The following is a 22,841-nucleotide window of genomic DNA, read 5'->3' on the forward strand; positions in this document are numbered from 1 at the left end:
CTATTTGCAGATGACATGATAGTATACTTAAGTGACCCCAAAAGTTCCATCAGAGAATGACTAAGCCTGATAAACAACTTCAGTAAAGTGGCTGCCTATAAATTAACTCAAAAAAAAAATCCATAGCCTCACTCTATAGAGGATAAACAGACTGAGAAAGAAATTAGCAAGCTAAACACCTTTCACAATAATAGTCCCCAAATAATATAAAATACCAATACTTGATGTAACTCAAACCAAACAAGTGAAAGATCTGTGTGGTAAGAACTTCAAGCCTTTGAAGAAAGAAATTGGGAAGATCTCAAAGATGGAAAGATCTCACACTCATGTGATTGGCAGGATTAATATAGTAAAAAAATGGCCATTTCTTCAAAAGCGATCCTAAAGACTCCAATGTAATCCCCATCAAAATTCAACTCGATTCTTTACAGAGTTAGAAAGAGCAATTTGCAAATCCATTTGTAATAACAAAAATCACAGAATAGTGAAAACTATACTCAACAACAAAAGAACTTCTGGGAGAATCATGATCCCTGTCCTCAAGCTGAATTACAGAGCAATAGTGAAAAAAAATTGTATGGTATTGGAACAGAGACAGGCAGATAGATCAGTGGAATAGAATTGAAGACCCAGAAATGAACCCACACGCCTATGGGCACCTGATGTTTGACAAAGGAGCCAAAACCATCCAATGGAAAAAAGATAGCATTTTCAGCAAATGGTGCTGGTTCAACTGGAGGTCAACATGTAGAAGAATGCAAATCGATCCATTCTTATAGCCCCATACAAAGCTTAAGTCCAAGTGGATCAAGGATCTCCACATCAGGCCAGATGCACTCAAACTAATAAAAGAAAAAGTGGGGAAGAGTCTTGATCACATGGGCACTCGGGAAAATTTCCGGAACAAGACACCAATGGCTTATGCTCTAAGATGAAGAATCGACAAATGGGATCTCATAAAGCTGTAAAGCTTCTCTAAGCAAAGGACTCTGTCATTAGGACAAAACAGCAACCAACAGATTGGGAAAAGATCTTTACCAATCCTACATCCAATAGAGAGATAATATCCATAATATACAAAGAACTCAAGAAGTTAGACTCCAGAGAGCCAAATAACCCTATTAAAAATGGGGTACAGAGCTAAACAACGAATTCTCAGCTGAGGAATATCTAATGGATGAGAAGCACCTAAAGAAATGCTCAATATCCTTAGTCATCAGGCAAATCAAAACAAGCCCGAGATTTAGAATGGCTAAGATCAAAAACTCAAGTGAAAACAGATACTGGCGAGGATGTGAAGAAAGAGGAACACTCCTTCATTGTTGGTGGGATTGCAAGCTGGTACATTCACTCAGGAAAACAGTCTGGTTCTTCCATAGAAAATTGGACATGGTACTACTTGAGGACCCAGCTATAATACTCCTGGGCATATACCTAAAAGATGCTCCAACATTCAACAAAGACACGTGCTCCACTATGTTCATAGCAGCCTTATTTATAATAGCCAGAAGCTGGAAAGAACCAAGATGCCCTTCAACAGAGGAATGCCCTTCAACAGAAAATGTGGTACATCTAAACTATGGAGTACTACTCAACTATCAAAAACAATGACTTCCTGAAATTCATAGGCAAATTGATTGAACTACAAAATAACATCCTGAGATAACCCAATCACAGAAAAACATACATGGTATGCATTCAGTGATAAGTGAATATTCGCCCAAATGCTCGAATTATCCAAGATACAGTCCGCACCACATGAAGCTCAAGAAGAAGGATGACTAAATTGTGGCTACTTCACTCCTTCTTTAAAGGGGGAACAAAATATTCATAGGAGGGGATATGGAGGCAAAGTTTGGAGCAGACACTGAAAGAACAGCGATTCAGAGCCTACCCCACATGTGGTCCATATGTATATATATATATACAGCCACCAAAACTAGATAAGATTGATGAAGCTAAGAAGTGCATGCTGACAGGAATCAGAATCAGATGTCTCCTAAGAGGCACAGCCAGAGCATGTCAAATACAGAGGTGAATGCTAGCAGCAAACCATTGAACTGAGAACAGGACACCCGTTGGAGGAATTAGAGAAAGGATTGAAAGAGTTGAAGGGGTTTGCATCCCCATAAGAACAACAATGCCAACCAACCAGAGCTCCCAGGGACTAAACCACTCCCCAAAGACTGACCCATGGCTCCAGCTGCATATGTAGCAAAGGATGGCCTTGTTGGGCACCAAAGGCAGAAGGAGCCCTTTGCTCCTGCCAAGGTTGTACCCCCAGTGTAGGGGAATGTTGGGGGGCCGGAAGGGGTGGATATGGAGGGGAACACTCTTATAGAAGAAGGGGAGGGGGAGCAGATAGTGGGCTATGGACAGGAAACCGGGAAAGGGAATAACATTTGAAATGTAAGTAAAAAATATATTCAATAAAAAGTTTTAAGGAAAGAAAAAATATTATTTTGCTTTACTAGAAAAAAGATGAATAGGACTTTGGGATCTAGAGGATTTAATATTCATGTCATCAGATCCCAAATAGAAGAGAAAAAGTATAGTGTTAAAAGTAGCTTGAAACAATAATATCTGATAGTTTTCTGTATTAGCTAGCTTTCTTTCACTATAACAAACTACATGAGATAATTGACTTAAAAGAAGAAAATGAATCTGGTGATGCAGTCCTGTGATCCCACTTACTTGGGAAGTTGATGTAGAGGATCAAAATCTAAAAGTCTAGCTAGGCTACAGAGAAAGGTGAAGGCCTGCCTAGGCAACTCAATAAAATGCTATTTAAAGTAAAAATCTTTTACAAGTAAGGTACAGATATAGATGTGCAGTAGAATACTTGCCTGGCATGCTCAAAGCTTAAGGTTCAGTTTCAAATATCCAAATAAATAAAGGGATGGATAGATAGAAAGATAGACAAGAGATAGATAGATAGATAGATAGATAGATAGATAGATAGATAGATAGATATAGAGATAATTGATAGATTGGTAGATAGATCGATAGATAGATAGATAGATAGATAGATAGATAGACAGATAGATAGATAGATAGATAGATAGAGATAGATAAAGAGAGAGATAGAGAGATAGAGAGAGAGATAGATAAATGGGTGGGTGGGTGGGTAGGTGGATGGATGGATAGAAAGATAGATAGATAGATAGATAGATAGATAGATAGATAGATAGATAGATAGATAGATGATAGATAGATAGATAGATAGATAGGCAGACAGACAGAGAACCAGGAAAAGTTTGTTTGGCCTCTCCATCCACAATGGGTTGGGCCCACCCACATCAATCATTAATCAAGAAAACAATTCAAAGACCTGCCTACAGGCCGATCTATTGTAGATATTTTCTTAGTTGAGATTTCCTCTTAACTATGCCTAGGTTTGTGTCAAGTTCACACACACAGAAAACCCAGCAGAATACTGATTTTTAAAAAGTCATCATAATCATAAACATATAAATAATGCATTTTACAAATGAGAGAAGGAAAAATAAAGCCACCCCTTGGTATCAGAAAATACAAAGAAGTAAGTAGATTGTCTCTAGAATAATTGCTATGGAAAGTTCTTAAACAAAATGAAGACTGATAGTAATAAGTCTCTATCTCAGTAAAGATATTCTTCTCTTTTGAGATGTTTACAATATGTTTAACAATAGAAAGAAAACAAGGGTTCTATAAGTGTATCTTCTAGAGTTTTAATTGTAAATAGATGTGCTATGTAAGACAAATACAACACAAAAATGTAGTAGTGTACAGGACTGAAAAAACCCAGGTAACATTTCTACTTTTTAATTAAACTGGAATTTTTTAATTCAAAATAGATGGCCAAACATTCAGTATGTATTTTACAATCATAAGGGCGACCCCTAAAATAATTACATGATATATAGTAAAAAGATGACAATAGATAATATTAAATTCTTAAAGATATTCAAATAATGATATGATTGAACAGTGTCTTATCCTGGATTTAGTATACAAAAGGTAAGATGAGTAGTAAAGTAAGCAAAAGTAAAGACTAGAGTTTGGGGCTGGAGATGGCACAGTTCTTCCAGAGGTTCTGAGTTCAACAGTAGATGGGATCTGATGCCCTTCTGTATGTAAAATGTACATGTAGGGGAGAACTTTAGCATACAGAATAAATCTTTTTCTTAAAAAAGATGAGTTTAATTCATGGTATAAATCATATATAATTTTCTTTATTTTTAAATGGATCTGGTAATATAATAATCTAATATTTCATGTATTAATATATTTCATTATCACTGAAATTTTCTATAAATTGACATTTTCCCAAAATAAAAAATGTAGACACATTTCAGGTAACCCAAAATTAGGTCAAAAAGCTGGAGCAAAAGAATTTTTTAAAATGTAAGAATTAAGCAGAAAGCAAATATTAAAATGTAGAAGTATTCTAAACATGTCAATAATTGCTATAAATGGAAAAACACATTTTATTAAAATAATGATGCAGAATACATTGATATAAGAAGGTGGCTCATCGGGTTGGGGATTTAGCTCAGGGTAGAGCGCTGCCTAGGAAGCTACAAGGCCCTTAAGGTCTGCACCCAGCTCTGAAAAAGAAGAACCAAAAAAAGAATATGGTCATCAATAAGCTGTCTACAAGAAACTCATTTCAAATATAATGATGTAGGTAGGTTAAAAGTGAAAGGAGATTAAAAAAAGGGATTCGGCATGCATTCAGCAAAGAACCGTGAGCATAACTGCATTAATATCAGACAAAAAAAGATTCAGAGCAGTGAAAGTCACCAGAGATCAAGCAGGACACTAAATACCCACAAGAGGATCCATTCACCAGGAAGATTAAAGAATGCTGAATATGCTTGTATTTAACACAAGAATTTCTAGGACATAAATAAGAAAAAATTTGACATAATTGAAAAGAGAAACAAATAAGCCCACATTTTCATCACCAAATTGTCAACAGTTCTTTCTCGATAATAGAAATGGTAGGCAGATCATGGATGAGTATATAAAAGAACCACTCAACAAGGAGGTTTTACCTGGAACTGGAAATGTAGGTAATTAGTCAGGTAATGAAATCATGGTTATTGGAGGAGAATCTACAACCACTGATTTACTATACCAGTATATTCCCTAACACCAATTTATAAGGAAACTTCATTTTGAAACAGCTAGTGACCATTACAGAAAACCACAACCAATCAATATGCAAAGTCATGGAGCACAGTCCCAGTGGATCCATCTATAAAACCCATTCCCACAACTAACATGGCAGAACATTGCAGAAGAGGGGGTGGAAAGATAGTAAGATCCAAAGGGTTAGCGAGTTTGCTGCAAGATTGTATTTCCTAGTAACATCAGAATCTGTATACAGGAAGTCTCGCCGACATGACTGCCCAAACATGAGCTGAACAATGAGGACATCAAACAAATATGCCAAATTGCATGAGGAAAAGCCCTCAAGCACTCAGCCCAACACAAAGGGCTATAGGAAACCAAAGAAAGCTGGAAACAGGAAAGGTAGTCTTCTCCAAGGTCATCCCTGAAAACATATATACGTGTAATATTATATGAACTTAACGGGTTATATTTGGTGATAAATTTGTGTGTATATATGTATATATACATATGATAGCGAGTGATTCCAAAAGAGGTCATGAATTTGAAAGAGAATGGAGAGTTGGAAGCAGGACAAGGAAGGGAAAATATTGCAACTAAAATACAATCTCAAAGCCAATCAGCCAACCAAACACACAAACAGAAAGAAACAAATAATAACATCAATCAAATGACATTTATTGACTATCTTATTCAGCAACAGCAAAATGCGCACCAAATTTTCAGGTGACTATGAAATAGTCATCACAGTAGAAAGCATAAAGCAAAGCTTAACAATTTAAAAAATGATGCGGTGAGAAATTCCTATGCCATATGGAATCAAACTAGAAAAAAGCATTAGAAAGGCAAATGAGAAAGATCCAAACACCAGGAAGGTTCTACGATTAACACCATACATTTAAGCAATCCATGGATCAAAGTAAAAATACAAGAGAAAAAAATATAAAACACTTGAACTGAACAAAACAAAAATACCATAGCTTGAAATTTATGGTAAGTATATATCAACAGTGCTTAAAAAGAAATTCAGAGATTTCAATATTTATAGTAAATAAGATAAAATGTTGCAAATAATAATGAATAATGTTTATCATAAGGTAACAAAACAAGAACAAAATCAGCTCCAATTAAGCACAAGAAACAAAACAAAAATGGGAACCAATGAAAGATAAGCTAAATAACAGAGAAAATCAATGGAATAAAAATAGGTATTTTGAAAAGATCAATAAAATTGATAAACTATTGAGAGTGGAGAGAGCACACCAATCATCAGTATCAGAAAGAGGGAATACTACTACAGATCTTGTAAATGCTAGAAAGATAATAAAGAAATGATATGGACAATTCTATGCAAAAGAATTTGAAAAGCTACACGAAATGGATCAAGTCCTTATAAATCACAAATAAGAAAAACTAAGATGAAGTAAATAATCTAACATTTTTTCAGTAACCAAACTAGCTACATTTTGATTCAAAACCTTCCATAAAAGTATTTCCATGCTCAGGTTATAAATTCTGCCTAATACTTAAAGAAAAGTAATGCCATCAGTTCTTTACAAAAAAGTCTGTTCTAGAAAAAGTAGAAGATTTAAGTGCTTCTTAATTCGTTTTCTGAGGTCCACAACATTTCCCTGTTACTAAAAACAGACAAAATTGTCACAAGAAAGAACACAACACACTAATATCTTTCATAAACATACATAAAATCTCAAGTAGGCTTTATCCCAGGGATACAAGGATGGTCTAATATATGGATATCCATAAACAAACTCAAGGAAAAAAAACCACATGATCATTTCATTAGATGCAGAGAAAGCATTTGACAAAATTCAACACCCCTTCATAATAAAAAACCTGGAAAGATCAGGAATTCAAGGCCCATACATAAATATAGTGAGAGCAATATACAAGAAACCAGTAGCAGACATCAAACAAAATGGGAAGAAACTTAAAGCAATCCCACTAAAATCAATGACTAAACAAGGCTGGCCACTCTCTCCCTACCTATTCAATATAGTAATCGAAGTCCTACCTAGGGCAATCAGACAACAAAAGGAGGTCAAATGGATACAAATTGGAAAGGAAGAAGTCAAAATATCACTATTTGCAGATGGCATAATAGTATACTTAAGTGACCCCAAAGGTTCCACAAAAGAACTCCCACAGCTGATAAACAATTTCAGCAAAGTGGATGGCTATAAGAGTAACTCAAACAAATCAGTTGTCTTCCTCTACTCAAAGGATAAAGAGGCTGAGAAAGAAATTAGGAAAACAACACCCTTCACAATAGCCACAAATAACACAAAATACCTTGGCATGACTCTAACCGAACAAGTGAAAGATATATATGACAAGAACTTCATAGAAGTTCTGAAGTTTCTGAAGAAAGAAATCGAAGAAGATCTCAGAAGATGCAAAGATCTCCTATGCTCATAGATAGGCAGAATTAATATTGTCAAAATGGCCATCTTGTCAAAAGCAATCTACAGATTCAATGAAATCCCCATCAAAATTCCAACTCAATTCTTCATAGAATTAGAAAGAGAAATTTGCAAATTCATTTGGAAAAACAAAAACAAACAAACAAACAAAAAAAACCCTAGGGTAGTGAAAACTATTCTCAAAAATAAAAACTTCTGGGGGAAACACGATCCCTGACCTCAAGCTGTATTACAGAGCAATAGTGGTAAAACAACAACAACAACAAAAAAAAAACTGCATGGTTTTGATACAAAGATGCAGGAAGATCAATGGCATAGAATTGAAGACCCATAAATGAACCCACAGACTTGATCTTTGATTTGACAAGGAGCTAAGACTATCCAATGGAAAAAGACAAATGGTGCTGGTTCAAATAATTTGGTAAGAATGGAAGAATGCAAATTGATCCATTCTTATCTCCTGTACAAAGCTCAAGTCCAAGTGGATCAAGGACCTACATAAAACCAGATACACTGAAACTAATAGAAAAGAAAGTGGGCAAGATCCTGGAACACATGGGCATAGTGGAAAATTTCCTAAACAGAACACCAATGGTTTATGCTCTAAGGTCAAGAATCGACAAATGGGACCTCATAAAATTGCAAAGCTTCTGTAAAGCAAAGGACAATGTCATTAGGACAAAATAGCATCCAACAGATTAGGCAAAGGTCTTTACCAATTCTATATCCGATAGAGGGCTAATATCCAAAATATACAAAGAACTCAAGAAGTTAGATTTCAGAGAATTAAATAATCCTATTAAAATGGGGTACAGCACTAAACAAAGAATTCTCAACTGAGGAATATCAAATGGCTGAGAAGTACCTAAAGAAATGTTCAACATCCTTAGTCATCAGGGAAATGCAAATCAAAACAACCCTAAGATACCACCTCACACGAGTCAGAATGGCTAAGATCAAACATTCAGGTGGCAGTAGATGCTGGCTAGGATGTGGAGAAATAGGAACACTCCTCCATTATTGGTGGGATTGCAAGCTAGTACAACCACTCTGGAAATCAGTCTGGCGTTCCTCAGAAAATTGGACATAGTACTACCTGAGAAAACAGCTATACCACTCCTGGACATATAGCCAAAAGGTGCTCCAACTTATAACAAGGACACATGCTCCACTATGTTCATAGTAGCCTTATTTATGATAGCCAGAAATTGAAAAGAACCCAGATGCCCTTCAACAGAGGAATGGATACAGAAAATGTGATACATTTACACAATGGAGTACTACTTATCTATTAAAAACAATGACTTCATGAAATTCTTAGGCAAATGGATGGAACTAGAAAATATCATCCTGAGTGAGGTAACCCAAGCACAAAAGAACGCATATGGTATGTACTCTCTGATAAGTGGATATTAGCCCCAAAGCTTGGAATACCTAAGAAAATATTCACAGATCATCTGAAGCTCAAGAAGGCAGAAGACCAAAATGTGGATGCTTCATTCCTTCTTAGAAGGGAGAACGAAATACACACAGGAGGAAATACAGGGACAAAGAGTGGGGCAGGGGCTGAAGAAAAGGTCATCCAGAGACTGCTGCACTGGGGGATCCATCCCATATGCAGCCACCAAACCCAGTCACTACTGCTGATGCCAAGAAGTGCTTGCTGACAGGAGCTAGATATGGGTGTCTCCTGCGAGGCTCTGCCAGAGCCCTACTGATACAAATGAGGAGCTTGTAGCTAACCGTTGGACTAAACAAGGGTACACCAATGGAAGCGTTAGAGAAGGAACTGAAGGGGTTTGCAGCACCATAGGAAGAACAACAATATCAACCAACTAAACCCCACCAGAGGCCCCAGGGACTAAACCACCAACCAAATGAATACACCTGAGGGCCCCATGTCTCCAGCCATATATGTAGTAGAGAATGGCATTGTCAAGTATCATTAGGAGGAAAAGTCCTTGGTTCTGTGAAGGCTCATTTTCCCAATGTAGGGCAATGCCAGGGCGTTGAGGAGGGAGTGAGTGGGTGGGAGTGGGTGGGTGGGAGTAGGAGCATCGTCATAGAAGCAGGGGTAGTGGACAGGGCATAGGAGAAGGGGAAAGGGGATAACATTTTAAATGTAAATACGCAAAATATCCAAGAAAAAGAAAATTTAAAAATGTATAAAAACTATCTCAAGTAGAATATTAGAAAGTTGAATACATTGATTAATTAACCAAATGGGTTATATCCCAGAAATGCAAAACTCAAAAAGTGAATGCATATAATTGAGAATATTGGCATTTTAAGTGACAAAAAAGTTAAGAGTACCTAATCTTTTCTTGTCTAACTGATGTTTGAGAAGCAGATGATAAAATCCAATGTCCACTCATGACTTTAAGTCACTTAAACCACTTCTTAGTCCACTCAAAATAGAATGACGCTTCCACAACCTGATAAACTCCATGTACAAAATCTTACTGTTAACATCATAGTCAATAGCAAAGAATGGAACACTTTCTCCCTGTGATGAGAACAAAGGGAGGATGATCAAAAATTTCCCTCTAATTTGGCACCAGTGAATTAACCCTTTAGTCAAGGAAAAGAAATAAAATGCATATAGATTGTCCCCTTATAGTCTGTTAGTCTGTATAAGTAGATGTTAGTCTATAAAACAAAGGCAACACCAAATTTACTCACAGACTCAGTGAGTTTACCAAGTTTGCAGATAAAAGTTAAGCATACAAAACTCAAAGACAATTTAAAAGACTTTATAATACACTTTATAATACTCTTTATGATATACTTTATAATAGTTCCCAAAGAGTAAACCACTTAGTAGTGAAGAAATGTGTAAAGGTTCTATACAATAAAAACTAAATAACGAGCAGGGGGGGAAAAAGGGGTTCTTATGGCAAAGTGATATACCTTATGTGGTGGTTTGAATAGTAATGGCCCCCATATACCCATAGGGAGCTGCACTATTCAGAAATGTGGCCTCGTTGGAAGAAGTATATTACTGTGGAGTCAGGCTTTGAGGTTTCAAGCCACACCCAGTGTGGTAGACAGTCCCCTTCTTCTGATGCTTCAGGTCAAGATGTAGAACTCTCAGCACCTCCAGCACCATGTTTGCCCGGATGCTGCCTTGCTTCCTGCCATGATGATAACGTGCTAAACCTCTGAACTGTAAGCCAGCCCCAATTAAATGTTGTCCTTTATAAGAGTTACCATGGTCATGTGTCCCTTCACATCAATAAAACCCTAACTACGCGACACCATGGTCATGGATTGTTGCAGTTCAACACAATAAAGTCTTGCCAAAATGATTTATAGGTGTAATGCAGTAACCAATCAAGAAGCCAGGAGAATTTATGTGCATGTCGACAAGTGGTTGCTACAATTTATATGGAAAGGCAAAAGCACCAGAAGAGCTAAAACAAATTTGAAAAATAATAAAGAATAAATAAAACTACAGTACTTGATTTTAAGACATGCTTCAGAGCTGGGAGGCCCCATCCCTAGTTGAGGAGCTATAGGCAGTTAATGACTCCTAGAGAGAGGGTGACATTTTTCTTCAGTGGTGTGGTCACTGGTACACTTCCCATAATCCAATAAATAACCTCCTAACACACACATGCAGGAAACTCTAATTAAACTCAATAGGTTATAAATGATAATAATAACAATAGCCATGAACGTAGGAGAGGAACTTAGTGGGATGAAACATTCTTGAGGCCGTAGAAGAATCCAGGAAGACAATTTTTGTATGTTTGTGTGTATGCATGTGAAATTGTAAAAGAGTAAATTAAAATTGGGTTCTTTTCTCTTTTTTGTAAGGAAAAGTGTATTTCACAGCCATTATAAAAATACATTTATTCAATAATGGTGACATAAATATAGTCCTTGCTTAAGACCAAACCATATGACTAACAGACTCTTCCTCCTGGACGTCACATGATGATAGATCAGTCATTCCCCTCAGTAGACACAAGCTGACTAGAATCACAGGCAAAGACTCATTTATGAAGGATAGTCATGGGTCAAAAAGACAATACATTCTGCACTTAACAAAAGAATAGTCAAGTTTTCCATATATATGTATATATATGTATATACATATATATATGATAAAACACTAAGGAATTTAGCATTTCTTCTTTCACTCAGTTTCCAAAGACTTGTCTGTTAGGTGTTTATGTGAATACCAAAACAGCTTATCTCCCCTCCTGCTCCCATTTACCTCTCAATGAGTCTACTACCCACCTGAGTTCAGAGTCCAAGTTATCAGTGGCAACGCAGGCAACTAGTCATACAACTGACACTGTTTGCGAAGCATTCAAAGAACGGGAATCCCTTTCTCCATGAGGTAACACAGGCACCCATACGTGTGAGAAAAGCAAACAGCCAGAAAAAAGACATAAGGGGCTACAAGAAAGGGGGCAAGCACAGCACATAGGTATACCCCTACCAGCTTGCTGAGCCACATCCCTGCATCTGGCAGTTACCTTTTCAAAGGACTCTTCACTCATCAAAACTCAAACACATCACATCAAACGGTGTCTGTAGATGATTCTTCTCTTCTCTCCGCTTAAAGAGTTCTATTTTCAGTGGTAAGTCCTGGAAGCTGAACGGAAGCCATGCTGAAGAACACCACCAGCTGCTGGGAGGAAAGACTGGCCTCCTCCTAATGGGTCCTTGGAAGGAGGTCATTCTCACCCTAGGGTTTAGGTAGTCCAGGTCTTACCAAATCCAGCCTAGACTAGAGTACCTTTCTTCCAGGGTCAGCCAAATGTGAGTTCTCTTCTTGTCCAGTCAGCTCTGCAAGAAGTCAAAGGAAGCCACCATTGGTAAATGAGAGAAGGTAGGTACTATGTCTCATCACTCACTGGCAAAGCCTGGCTTTGTGATTTCAGAGAAATTTTCCCACTTGAGAATCAATGGACAATGACAATGAACTTGGCTTCATGGCTACAGCTAGGGTCTCTGATCACATCTGAAATAGTCAAACACCAAAGATTCTGGACTGTTCCAGGGCCCAGTCTGGACACGATCAGACAACACTAGGTTCCACCAGGTCCCAAAAGACACACTGGGTGGTACAGTCACTAAACCTGAAATTCATCTTTGGTTCAAACCTGGAGGGTTTGTAGAGAATGCAGTGTGGACTGAAAATCTGTTTGGGGGACATTGTTTTTCTTGGGGATGACCCCATCCATGAGTGTGCTCCCAGGGGACAAGCCTGCTCCTAGCTCCCAGAAGAACAGCTAAGTTCTAACCTCACCAGAGGAGCACAGCACACTGAATGCCTGCTTCTTGTCATCTCAACTCTACCTTAAGAATCTTTTCTCTTCCTCCAGAGCCATCCTGGTCTACGTTCTATGCCTTCTGCTTCTGCCACAGTAAGAACACAGGTTGGCTGCTATCCCTCAGGCAGGCCACTGTGGTCCGATTCTCCTCCCATTACCACCCAAGCCAGCTTTTCGGCCATCTGAGCTGAAGGCCTTCAAACAAACAAACAAACAAACAAACAAACAAACCCACATGAATTTGGTAAAACTACTTTCTATCTGGCCACTTAGTTTAAAATAAATCCAGATACAGGCGTATACATGATAAAGGAAGGTCATGAGTTTGAAGCCAACCTGGGCTACTTAATGAGACCCTGTCTTTAAAAAAAATTACTTAAATTTAATGACTTCATATGAAGAAAGGTATCTTTGGACAAGTCCTTTAATCCTCAGCAAGTTTCAACCCAAAAAGAAGAAAAAGGGGGAAAGAAAGAGAGAAAAGCAAAATCTGTCAATCAAAATGTTGCACAGGATTGAGCATTTGCACGGACCTTCACCTTCCTCCCGGCTTCTTGCTGTTGGCTTCCGTCTCTGTCTGAGGCTCTGTCCCTCTTCCTCTGGGTCCAGCACTGTCACTCACCACTCTGCTCTCCTATAAGGACTAACGTTTAGGGGATGAGGGGTCGCTTCCCTCTGTGGAGGAATCCCTAGGCTGGGTGAACGTCCTTATAGTGAATGGTGTAGTCCCTGTGAGACTATAACTGACCATTCACAGAGCAGTCTGTGAGAGGCACACATATAGCAGAGGGAGGGAAGGCCTGGTAGGAACCAGTCTGGAAATCTGAGTGGCCCAGCACATGAAGGTGTGGGGTTTTTGTGGTCGTTGTTGTTTTGTTTGTTTGTTTGTTTGTTTGTTTGTTTGTTTTGCTCTGAGCCCACTCTGGATACTGGAGAGGCTCAGTGATTGGTGGTAACAAAGAGAACCTTAGGCTGGAATGTGCGATTCCCATACCCCCTCTTCCCTTCTCCCTCCCCTAAGTCTCAGCATCTCTGAGGGTCCCTAAGTGAGTGTGTGGATGTTGAGTCTGTGGATTTTAGCTGATATGAGCGTAGGCATCGTGTAGCAGGAATAAAAGCATAAAGAATGCTCCAGTTAAGTTGTTCATTCATGCCCTGTTGTGTTGGGTGGTGGTGCCACACACCCTTAATCCTGGCACTAAGGAGGTAGGTGGATCTCTGAATTTGAGGCCAGCCTGCTCAACAGAATGAGTTCTAGGATGCCCAGTGATACACAGAGAAACCCTGTATCTGGGGGAAAAAAAGACTTAACTCTGTACGTACAGAGATGGAAAGCTGTAGAAGTTAGGTCTGGTTCTACATCTCCGCCCCATGCTCCCAGAAGAAAGAATCAGATTCAAAATATATTTCCAAATACTTTGGACATATAGCTAGATTCTTTTCTGACTAGATATAACTTGAAATATCCCATTTATTTTGAAATGACATTCTGCCATGTGCCTGCTTACCCGTGCTCAGGCTTCACGGATCTGTCTCCTTACCTCTTTGCAGGTGAATCTCCCCAGTGCCTGGCTCCATTCCCCAGATGTCCCACCTCTCATTTCCTATAGGCCATAGGTTTTTAATTGATAGGTCATGCATGCATACAATATACAAGATATTCGCTACACAAAGCAAATGAATATAGAGGCAGGCCAATGGGGAAAGCACCTACGAATAAACTTAGTAGCACGGACAACTGATTTTTAATGAGGTTTCAAGGAGTGAGCACTGTTCCCACTTGGCATTAGTGTTTCATGGGATCCTCAGACCTTTTGTTGTGAGGTCTGCGAAGGAGGTAACTCTCCCCCACTGGCCATTTAGAGTCCCTGGCCTTCTGGATCCAGCCGACAGAGAGGAACAAACTCCGATAGACTTACCCACTCAATATAGTTTCATATCGCTAACGTGAAGGTCACGTTTTCCCCCAGGAGATTTGGTAGCAGAACTTCGGCTTTTGGCTCTTGTTCTGACATGTATGAGAAAGGTCCAGGACAGATGCTCACATGCTACTTCTTGCTTCCTTTAGTAATCCTCGATGGCTTGAGATCCCAGAGGCTTTCCCTCATGAGCCTGCTCAGCATAGTGGTCGTACGGGAAGGCCGTACCTGCCAATATATTGTCTCCCTTACTTACTGCCTATAAGTTTTGCCCTTGCATTGACCAGGGAATGAAGGAAATCAACAAAAGCAGCCAGGCACAATGGCAGACCAAGTCATATTGCCTAACTACGTGAGGTACTCATCAGCAGGTGTGCCGAGTCTAAGGTCTGAACACAACTGGGGACTTGCATCTATTTCTAATATGTATTTTGGGGCTATATAGTTGATATGAGCTCAGTTGTATCTTGTCCTGAATTCACAAGCTGGTGTTCTGACCTCCTGCTCTGGCTAGTGTTTATGGCAACTTGACACAAACTAGAGATATTTGGAAATAAAAAAAAAAATCCCAATCGAGACAACGCCCTGACCAGATGGGTCTGTGGTTAGTGACTGATAAGGGAGGGCCCAGCCCCACACACTTTCTCTCCAGCAGTCTCCACTCCCAGCATCCTTCCAGCGTGCTTGCTATTCTCTTTCCTGCAGAGACAGCCATAGGTAATACTTGAGTGCTTGCCACAGATCCTGCTAAAAGGGACCTTCCCTCACTGTCAGCAGTCACTAACAGCCACAGGAGCAGAGCTTGGAGGCTCTGTGGGCTCCTCCACCTTCTCTGCTCTCCTCTGGAACCAGTGGCTTTCGCCTCTGGGTGCAGCTGCCTGGTACTTCCTGGAGAGGGGACGGGGGCTGTTTTTAGCGTGCGTCCCCTTACTTCTACTGTTTCTGTCTATCTTTCTCCCTAAATAAGCAAAGGCAGTTCCTTCAACACCAGGAGCAAGGAAGAAGGAGGGGGCCGAGAAAGGAAAATCTCGGAGTGTTACACATAACAGTGGGCGTATTTTATGGAAAGCAGCCGACAATCAGTGTTTGCAGACGCCTTTTATTTTATATTATTTCCTCATCTGTTCAGCTTTCTTGGGCGGGCGCCAGAAAGTTAATATTCTCTGTCAAAGTCGGCCTTTTATCTGTCAGGTTCAAAATGAAACCGAGAGGCTGGAGTTTGAAAGCATCTCAGGCAGCCAGCAAACACCTCAGCAGCAGCAGCCTACGGCCAGTGGCTGGGGATACCACGTGCCCAACAGCCCTTCCTTTGAGCCTCTCATAGTGAGGTTTTTGGTTAACGGCGGTTGTGATTCTTTGACCAGAACACGAACCACTATGGGATCTCTGGCTGGCCACAGCCCTTGCTGTTACAAAACATCACCATGGTGCCACCCATCAGCCGTGTTACTTCGCAGGTCCCCACAGATGATGCTGGGGATGGCTGGCATTTGGGTTGGTTAAAGGAGGCTAGTGCCAGAGCAGGCTCAGGGAGGCAGTCCGTTAAGCCCTGTCTGAGACCTTAGTGTGATTCTGAAGGAGCTTCGTGATTAGTTGTCTGAACAAATTTGTAGTGGTTTTAAAACATTTTCCCAGGTTCTTTAGAGCAACACCCTCCCTAAAATTGGAACTTAGTTCTGTTCCCTTCATTATGAATTGGCTTTTATGATTCACCCCTGAGTATGAGTGTATGTATACAACTCTGTGTGTGTGTGTGTGTGTGTGTGTGTGTGTGTGTGTGTGTGTGTGTGTGTGTGTTGTTTTATTTGCCTGTGCAGCATAGAGCCAGAGGTTAACCTCTGTTGTTTGGTCTCAGGTACCTGTCTACCTTGGTTTGTTTGTTTGTTTGTTTGTTTTTTGGTTTGTTGGGGTTTTTTGTTTTGTTTTGTTTTTATTTTTTGAAACAGGGTCTTTCTTTCTCGCTGTTCTTGAATTTACAGATTACAGATTACACTGATTGCCAGTGAGCTACAGAGAGCGTCCTGTCTCTTTTCCTCCTAGTGTTGGGATTACACGGACACATGACTACACCCAGCTTTTTAAAAATAGAAGATAAAAGAAGGGTGGCATTGTGATTTTCCAGGTTAGATCATCAAAGTAATATGGCTCTTACTTTGCTCCCTCCCTGGGGACACTCACCTCAGGAGCCTTGGGAGTCATGTGAGAATCCCAGCTGTCCTCAAGATACTCTGCTGGAGCTGTGTGAAGAGGTAGAGAGGCCAAAATCTCCTTTGTAGCAGCCCTAGCTGTTTGAGTCTTCACATTGGAGAGAAGGTACCTAGATATGTCCCCCAAACCTCTAGCCCTCTGAGACTGTATGAGACTACAAGTAAAAGTTACCTCACTGAGTTCAATCTTTTCAGAAATATAAGTGCTAATGATAAAAATTATTAGCCCTGTGGCATCTCATTATGTCTTGGGATTGTGTTATGAAGCTAGATACTAGTACAATGAGTTCTCTGCTCTGATTTCGTTTCCCACAAAACAACACCAGTAGAAAGTAGAACTTTCCTGCTATAGAAATCAACCTTGGGCCATTTATCTTAGGCCAATGGGCCTAGAATCCACCTGTTTCTCCATTCTTGTTGTCTTGGCTGACTCATTCCAGTTTTCTGAACCTTAGTATACAAAATGGAGAGGATAAAATTCAGCTATTTTCACACAGATGGTAAAAGGGTCAAATGCCATAGAGGATGTAGACTTCTCAGTGACCTAACATATAATTGCTATCAAAGAAATCTATGTAGAACCCCTCCATCCCAACCAGGTGGCAGGAAAAAAAGTGCTCATACAGCTGTCCCTTACATGCAAATTTGAATGGTTTTGTGCAACAATAACAGGAAAGGCACTGTATAAAATGCAGGAACTGCATAGGGGCTGCCAGAGATACTGCATGGCTGTGATGCTTCATTGCACTGTAGGAAGCTGAAGGCTTCCACAATCTCTGTTACTTCTTAATCAATTGGAGGGCCTTAGTGATCAACTCAGAGTTTGAAGGTATCCTAGGATACAGTGGGGCTAGGATTTAACCCAGTAGTGGAGTGCTTGCCTAGCATGCACAAACCTCGGAGCTTTATTACCAACAAAGTAGACATACACACACACACACAAACACACACACACACACACACACACACACACACACACACACACCACACACACACACACACACACACACACACACACACACACACACACACACACACACACACACACACACACACACACACACTCACTCACTACTTACCTTAATTTTAAGCTGAGAATGATGCCTTATACCTGTAACCCAGGCACTTGGGATGTTGAGGTAGAAAGATTTTCCTGGGTTCAAGGCTACTTTAGGTCCATAGTGAGACTGTGCTTCAGTAAACTACAGCACAGATTTGCAGTGGGCTAGAATTTCAGAATCTCCCAGGCATCGATGTCACGATGCCCAACCTCAAACCCAGCTGGACTCAAATAGCATATTTGAGGGTCAAGTAAAATTGCAAATGGGTTCTTCAAGAACGAATGCTGAATGCTAATCTTTTGTGGCATGTTCCACCATGACCACACTGAGCTTGTTCCTAGAATTCTAGGCAAAATGCTCTGCACCGAGTCCTCAGCCCTTCTCGAGGCTTCTCCCTTTCTTACAATATGGCTGCTGCTAATAAAGGCGTAAATGCTGCCAAGCACTTATTACAGTAATATTATCTTTATATTATCCCGGCATTACCAGGCTGTGCATAGGGCTGGGAAGGCGGGAGAAGCTCTTCGGTGCTGTCAGTAATCGGAGGAAGGCAGTTTAGTTTAATGATAATGACTTATACTTACATAGCTGCCCTCATCCCAGAGGACCCTGGAGCACTTTACAAATACACTCTCACTCTGTGCCTTTCTAACAAACCTGAGCCTCGGCACTGCTTATAAATAAAATATATTCTGAGTGCCTCTATATGCTGCAAATGTATGATATAAATATGTATAAATGTAACAAATATGATTTTTGCGTGTTACATTTATAATATTCACAAAACTCATGACCCATCATGGGTGTACAGCTATAAAAGAGACTCATAAGATGCAGAAGTCCAATAAATACATGGACTGGGCAGCCATTTAGAGCAGGTGCCAGCCTAGGGCTCTTAAAAGCTAAAGAAAGCATTCATGGTCTACATCCATTGGGTTTCTCTTTTACCAAGAAAGTCATTCTCAGGTCAAGATCACTCAACCAGGTGTGGCCTGGGGTCTAGCAAATCTACAGATATAAATGGCCCTGGTAACTCATCATATTGATTTCAATGCCAAGGTGCTGTGTGATCGATCATGGACAGAGGAGGAAACTTCTCCGCGTTTCAGTATAGACAATGATAACAGCATAGACAGCTAAGCATAGCTAGTGTAATTTGTGCTTTTGCTTCTAGTCTTTCAAGGCCATTCTATATTAGCCCTGAGTGACCATATACGAAATCAGACTACTCTGAGACTGCCATGTCCTAAAGAACCCAGGATCAATGGACATGCCCCAAATAGGCACTCTAGTTGGGTTAGCTTAGACTTTGGACATATAAGATAACAAAACTTCAGGTGATCCCAGCTCCAGACTCAGTCTCTCCCAGTATTTAAGTCCCTCTAGCTGAGGTTCTAGACATTCTGGAGTAGAATATAAGCTTGCACCTTGATACTATAAGCTTACTCCTGAAGAGTATTGACCTGATATGACAATCATTCTTCATTACTAGGGTAGTAATCTATTACATAAGAAGAGTAATGATTAGAAAAATAGTCAAATTCCAAATCCATAAGCTAGCAAAGTAAACTGTGCCTTACTATAGTGAATAACTTGAAAGTCACACGAAAAGGGCATACACATGAAACTGTCAGAAAGACTTATTATTCTCCAAGTATATTATAGGAGTTCTACAAATCAACAACCCTAGATTATAATTATTTAGGAACTTAAAGTGAGAATAATCTAGCTTGATGCCAGATTCTCGAAGAAATAGATAGAGTGAGAGATGAAGACCAGAGACTATGCCAAGGGATCCAGGAAGAGCAGGGCTGGGAGGCATTCATCCCTAGCATGCACCTGTTGCTATCATGAGCACAGAGCTGGCCATTGCGATCAAGTGTGGGAAGCGGTGTTTCACACTCTTACTCTTGAAGACATTCTAGATGCCACTGAGAAAACATATAGAACTGTGGTGACAGCAGAGCGGAGACACATAGATTTGTGTTTGAATGATGCTTCAGTCATCTTTCGACTCCATGTCTCTGGCTAAGTTCTTAAACCCCTAAGCCTGGGATTTCTGGCTGATGAACTGTTCACAGACCCCGTGTAGATACCTGCTTACTTTTATGTGGACTTTCTCAGGGTAGGGGCATAAGGAACAGTGTACTTAGGCTTAGGCTCTAGATGTACATTTCTTGCTTCAAAGCCTAGCTCCAGAGCTTCCTGACTGTGCTACTTTGGCAAGTTGCATAGTGTTTCTGTCCCTCTGTTTCTATGTGGGTTGACTGAGAATAATAGTTGTATAGGCTTTATGGAGACATTATAGGGAATGGAATATATATATATACATACATATATATATGTGTGTGTGTATGTGTGTGTATGTATGTATGTATGTATGTATGTATGTATGTATGTATGTTAGACTAGCAGCACACAATTCAAGGGAGGTGTTCAAGGCATGCTAATTGTCAATGTCCTTCATAACCTGTTCTTTAAACTTTTCCTGACTCATCACATTCTCCCTCCTCTTTGTGCACTGGGGAGCTGTTCCTATCCCCCAGCCTAGTTCATCCCTGCCAGTTGGTACCTCCTAACACCTTAGCTACCATGAAGTCTCCTTGAGTCAGCTCAGCAGACACTAGCCCTCAGCTGGGGGAACTAGTCTTTCCAGAGCACCTTCCTCTCAATTCTTTCCCTTGGCCTCTTCTGGTACTTTCTGGACACAGCCATGTCAAGGACTTCAATGCTTAGCCTAATGGAGTGACAAAGTTTTCCCTGGACCTGACAAATGTTGACAGTGTGTGTAGAAAATGTTCACAGTCACTTTCTCCTCCACCTGTGTGTGGCCTCAAGACTGTTCTGTTTCAGAGGTCTGCTCTTTGTCAGTTTTATGGAACATCTTTGTGTCTCCATTCAACTCTATACCACCAATATATTGAGCTTCTAGGGTGCTACTACCTCTCCATTCAAGAACTCAGAATATCTAGTTAAAACTTCTTTATACATGTGTCTGTCCTTTCTTCATTCCCTCCCTGACCCAGTTGTGTCTAGCCTGGGTTCCTGTGTAGAAATAGGTAAAGAGAGAGAGTCATACTCTGGTTTCCTGTTTGCAGCAACTAAAATTATATGATCCAGGTTAGTGGGCTCTGTGATGTCCCATTCAGGTCCCCATTCAAAGAAAGCTGTGCTGCTTAGTAGCTTGGAGTGTCCCTACACAGCCCTCACCCCCCTCAGAATAGGTCTCAGCTGTTGAATGATAATCAAGGCCACATACCTCCTATACCTTTCGGGTGAAGTACAATGGTCTGGCCATCTTGGCTCAGTTCACTATAATGATGCAGGGGTCCTCTAACTTGATCTCCTTGGAGAAGTTGTTAAGACACATCTTGCCAAGTCCAATGTTGGAGAATCTTGGTTCAGTGGGGCTGAGGTAGGTCTTGGGACAACTGTGACATGCTCCTGGTGATGTTGCAGCTGCGAGAGTCAACACACCAATTACAATGGTTCCTCTTACATGTTTTTGACTTAACTATGATCTGTAATGGTGCTGGTTGATTTGTTTCCCCAACTTGACACAAATTAGAGTTATTTGGGAATAGAGAACGTTGACTGAGAAGATACCTCAATAAGATACCCTATAAGCATCCTACATTCTCTAGGAGAACTTCTTGATTAATGACTAATGTGAGAATACCCAGCCCACTGGAAATGGTACTACATCTAGGTAGGTGGTCCTAGGTTCTATTAAAAAAAAGCAGGTTGAAGAAACAATGGAGATCAAGCTGATAAGCATCATTCCTCCATGGCCTCTGTTTCAGTTCTTGTTTCAGATTCCTGCCTACAGCTCCTACCCTGACTTTCATGGACCTATAAGATGAGTGAACCCTTTCCTCCATGGGATGTGTTTAATCAGTGTTTTATCACTATGACAGAAACTAAACTAGAACAGTAACCAAAATACACTTCAGTAAAAACATACTTCAAAATTTGAACTTTGACCTTTCTGTGAGCTAATACTATATGGTGTGACATTCCTCACTACACCAGGAAGTGACAGTGGGGCATAGCTCCCAGACGGTCCTGTGGTTACACGGGCAAATAGATAGCCATCTACCCTGTACTAAGCTGGGGCCGGTGGCAGGATAAAGCTGCCAAATGCCTTTTTAAGACAATGGGATCATTGGGACATAACTGCATTGCAAGTTGAGGAAAATCTGTATAGCAAACTAAAGAACAGACTGAAGTAGTCATTGTCCTTTGAGTTCCAATTGGTCTAGTCCCTTGGGCTAGATGTTGCACAAAATTCCTTTTCGCTTTGAAATGTCCGTTTAATTATGTTTTATTCCTTAGAATGAGGTACGGCTTGAGTGGACGCTTGGGAAATAGAAAGAAGTTGCCACGCTGAACAGAGAAGCATGTTGCTATTTCTCCAGGGTCGCCCCGAGTTTTCATGCACCCGGGGCTTAGCTTCTACTTGTGTTTTGCATTCAATTTCCCTGCTCACAGCCTTGCCACCTTCTGGAGCTCTGCTTGCGCACAAAGCCACCTCTTCAGGCATGTGTGTAGTCAGTGGGCAAAGCTAGCGACTATTTTAATCTCCTCTTCATGCCCCTTAAGTGGAAGTCTTAAGAAGTGCCACAAGAAAACAGGCATGAGGTGGGCTGTGACTCTGAGTACTAATTGAAGAATGACTCCTCTGTGAGGTGTTAATACCTTGCAAAGAAGTGAATCTACTGGCATTTTTTTTTAGAGTTTAATAAAAATATATATGCACCGTGAGAAAATCACAGCAATAATTCCTTGCACCTTTGTTCTAAGAAGC

The 22,841-nt window shown here is 40.3% G+C and overlaps 2 long non-coding RNA genes across 2 annotated transcripts in view; both read right to left on the reverse strand.

Moving 5' to 3' along the window:
- The window catches only part of LOC116888981, a 36,359-nt gene extending 24,425 nt beyond the window's left edge, over window positions 1-11,934 (reverse strand). The window contains exon 1 of the long non-coding RNA XR_004386357.1: window positions 11,805-11,934. This is a non-coding gene — a long non-coding RNA (uncharacterized LOC116888981). The remainder of the gene's footprint in view (window positions 1-11,804) is intronic.
- Window positions 11,935-12,214: 280 nt separating this feature from the next.
- On the reverse strand, window positions 12,215-21,488 carry LOC116888982. The gene is made up of 3 exons (XR_004386358.1): window positions 21,294-21,488; window positions 16,945-17,003; window positions 12,215-12,359 (listed from the first exon to the last, which is right to left on the reverse strand). It is a non-coding gene; the product is annotated as an uncharacterized LOC116888982 (long non-coding RNA).
- Window positions 21,489-22,841: the final 1,353 nt, after the last annotated feature.

Source organism: Rattus rattus, chromosome X, assembly GCF_011064425.1.
Source record: "Rattus rattus isolate New Zealand chromosome X, Rrattus_CSIRO_v1, whole genome shotgun sequence".
NCBI lineage: Eukaryota > Metazoa > Chordata > Mammalia > Rodentia > Muridae > Rattus > Rattus rattus.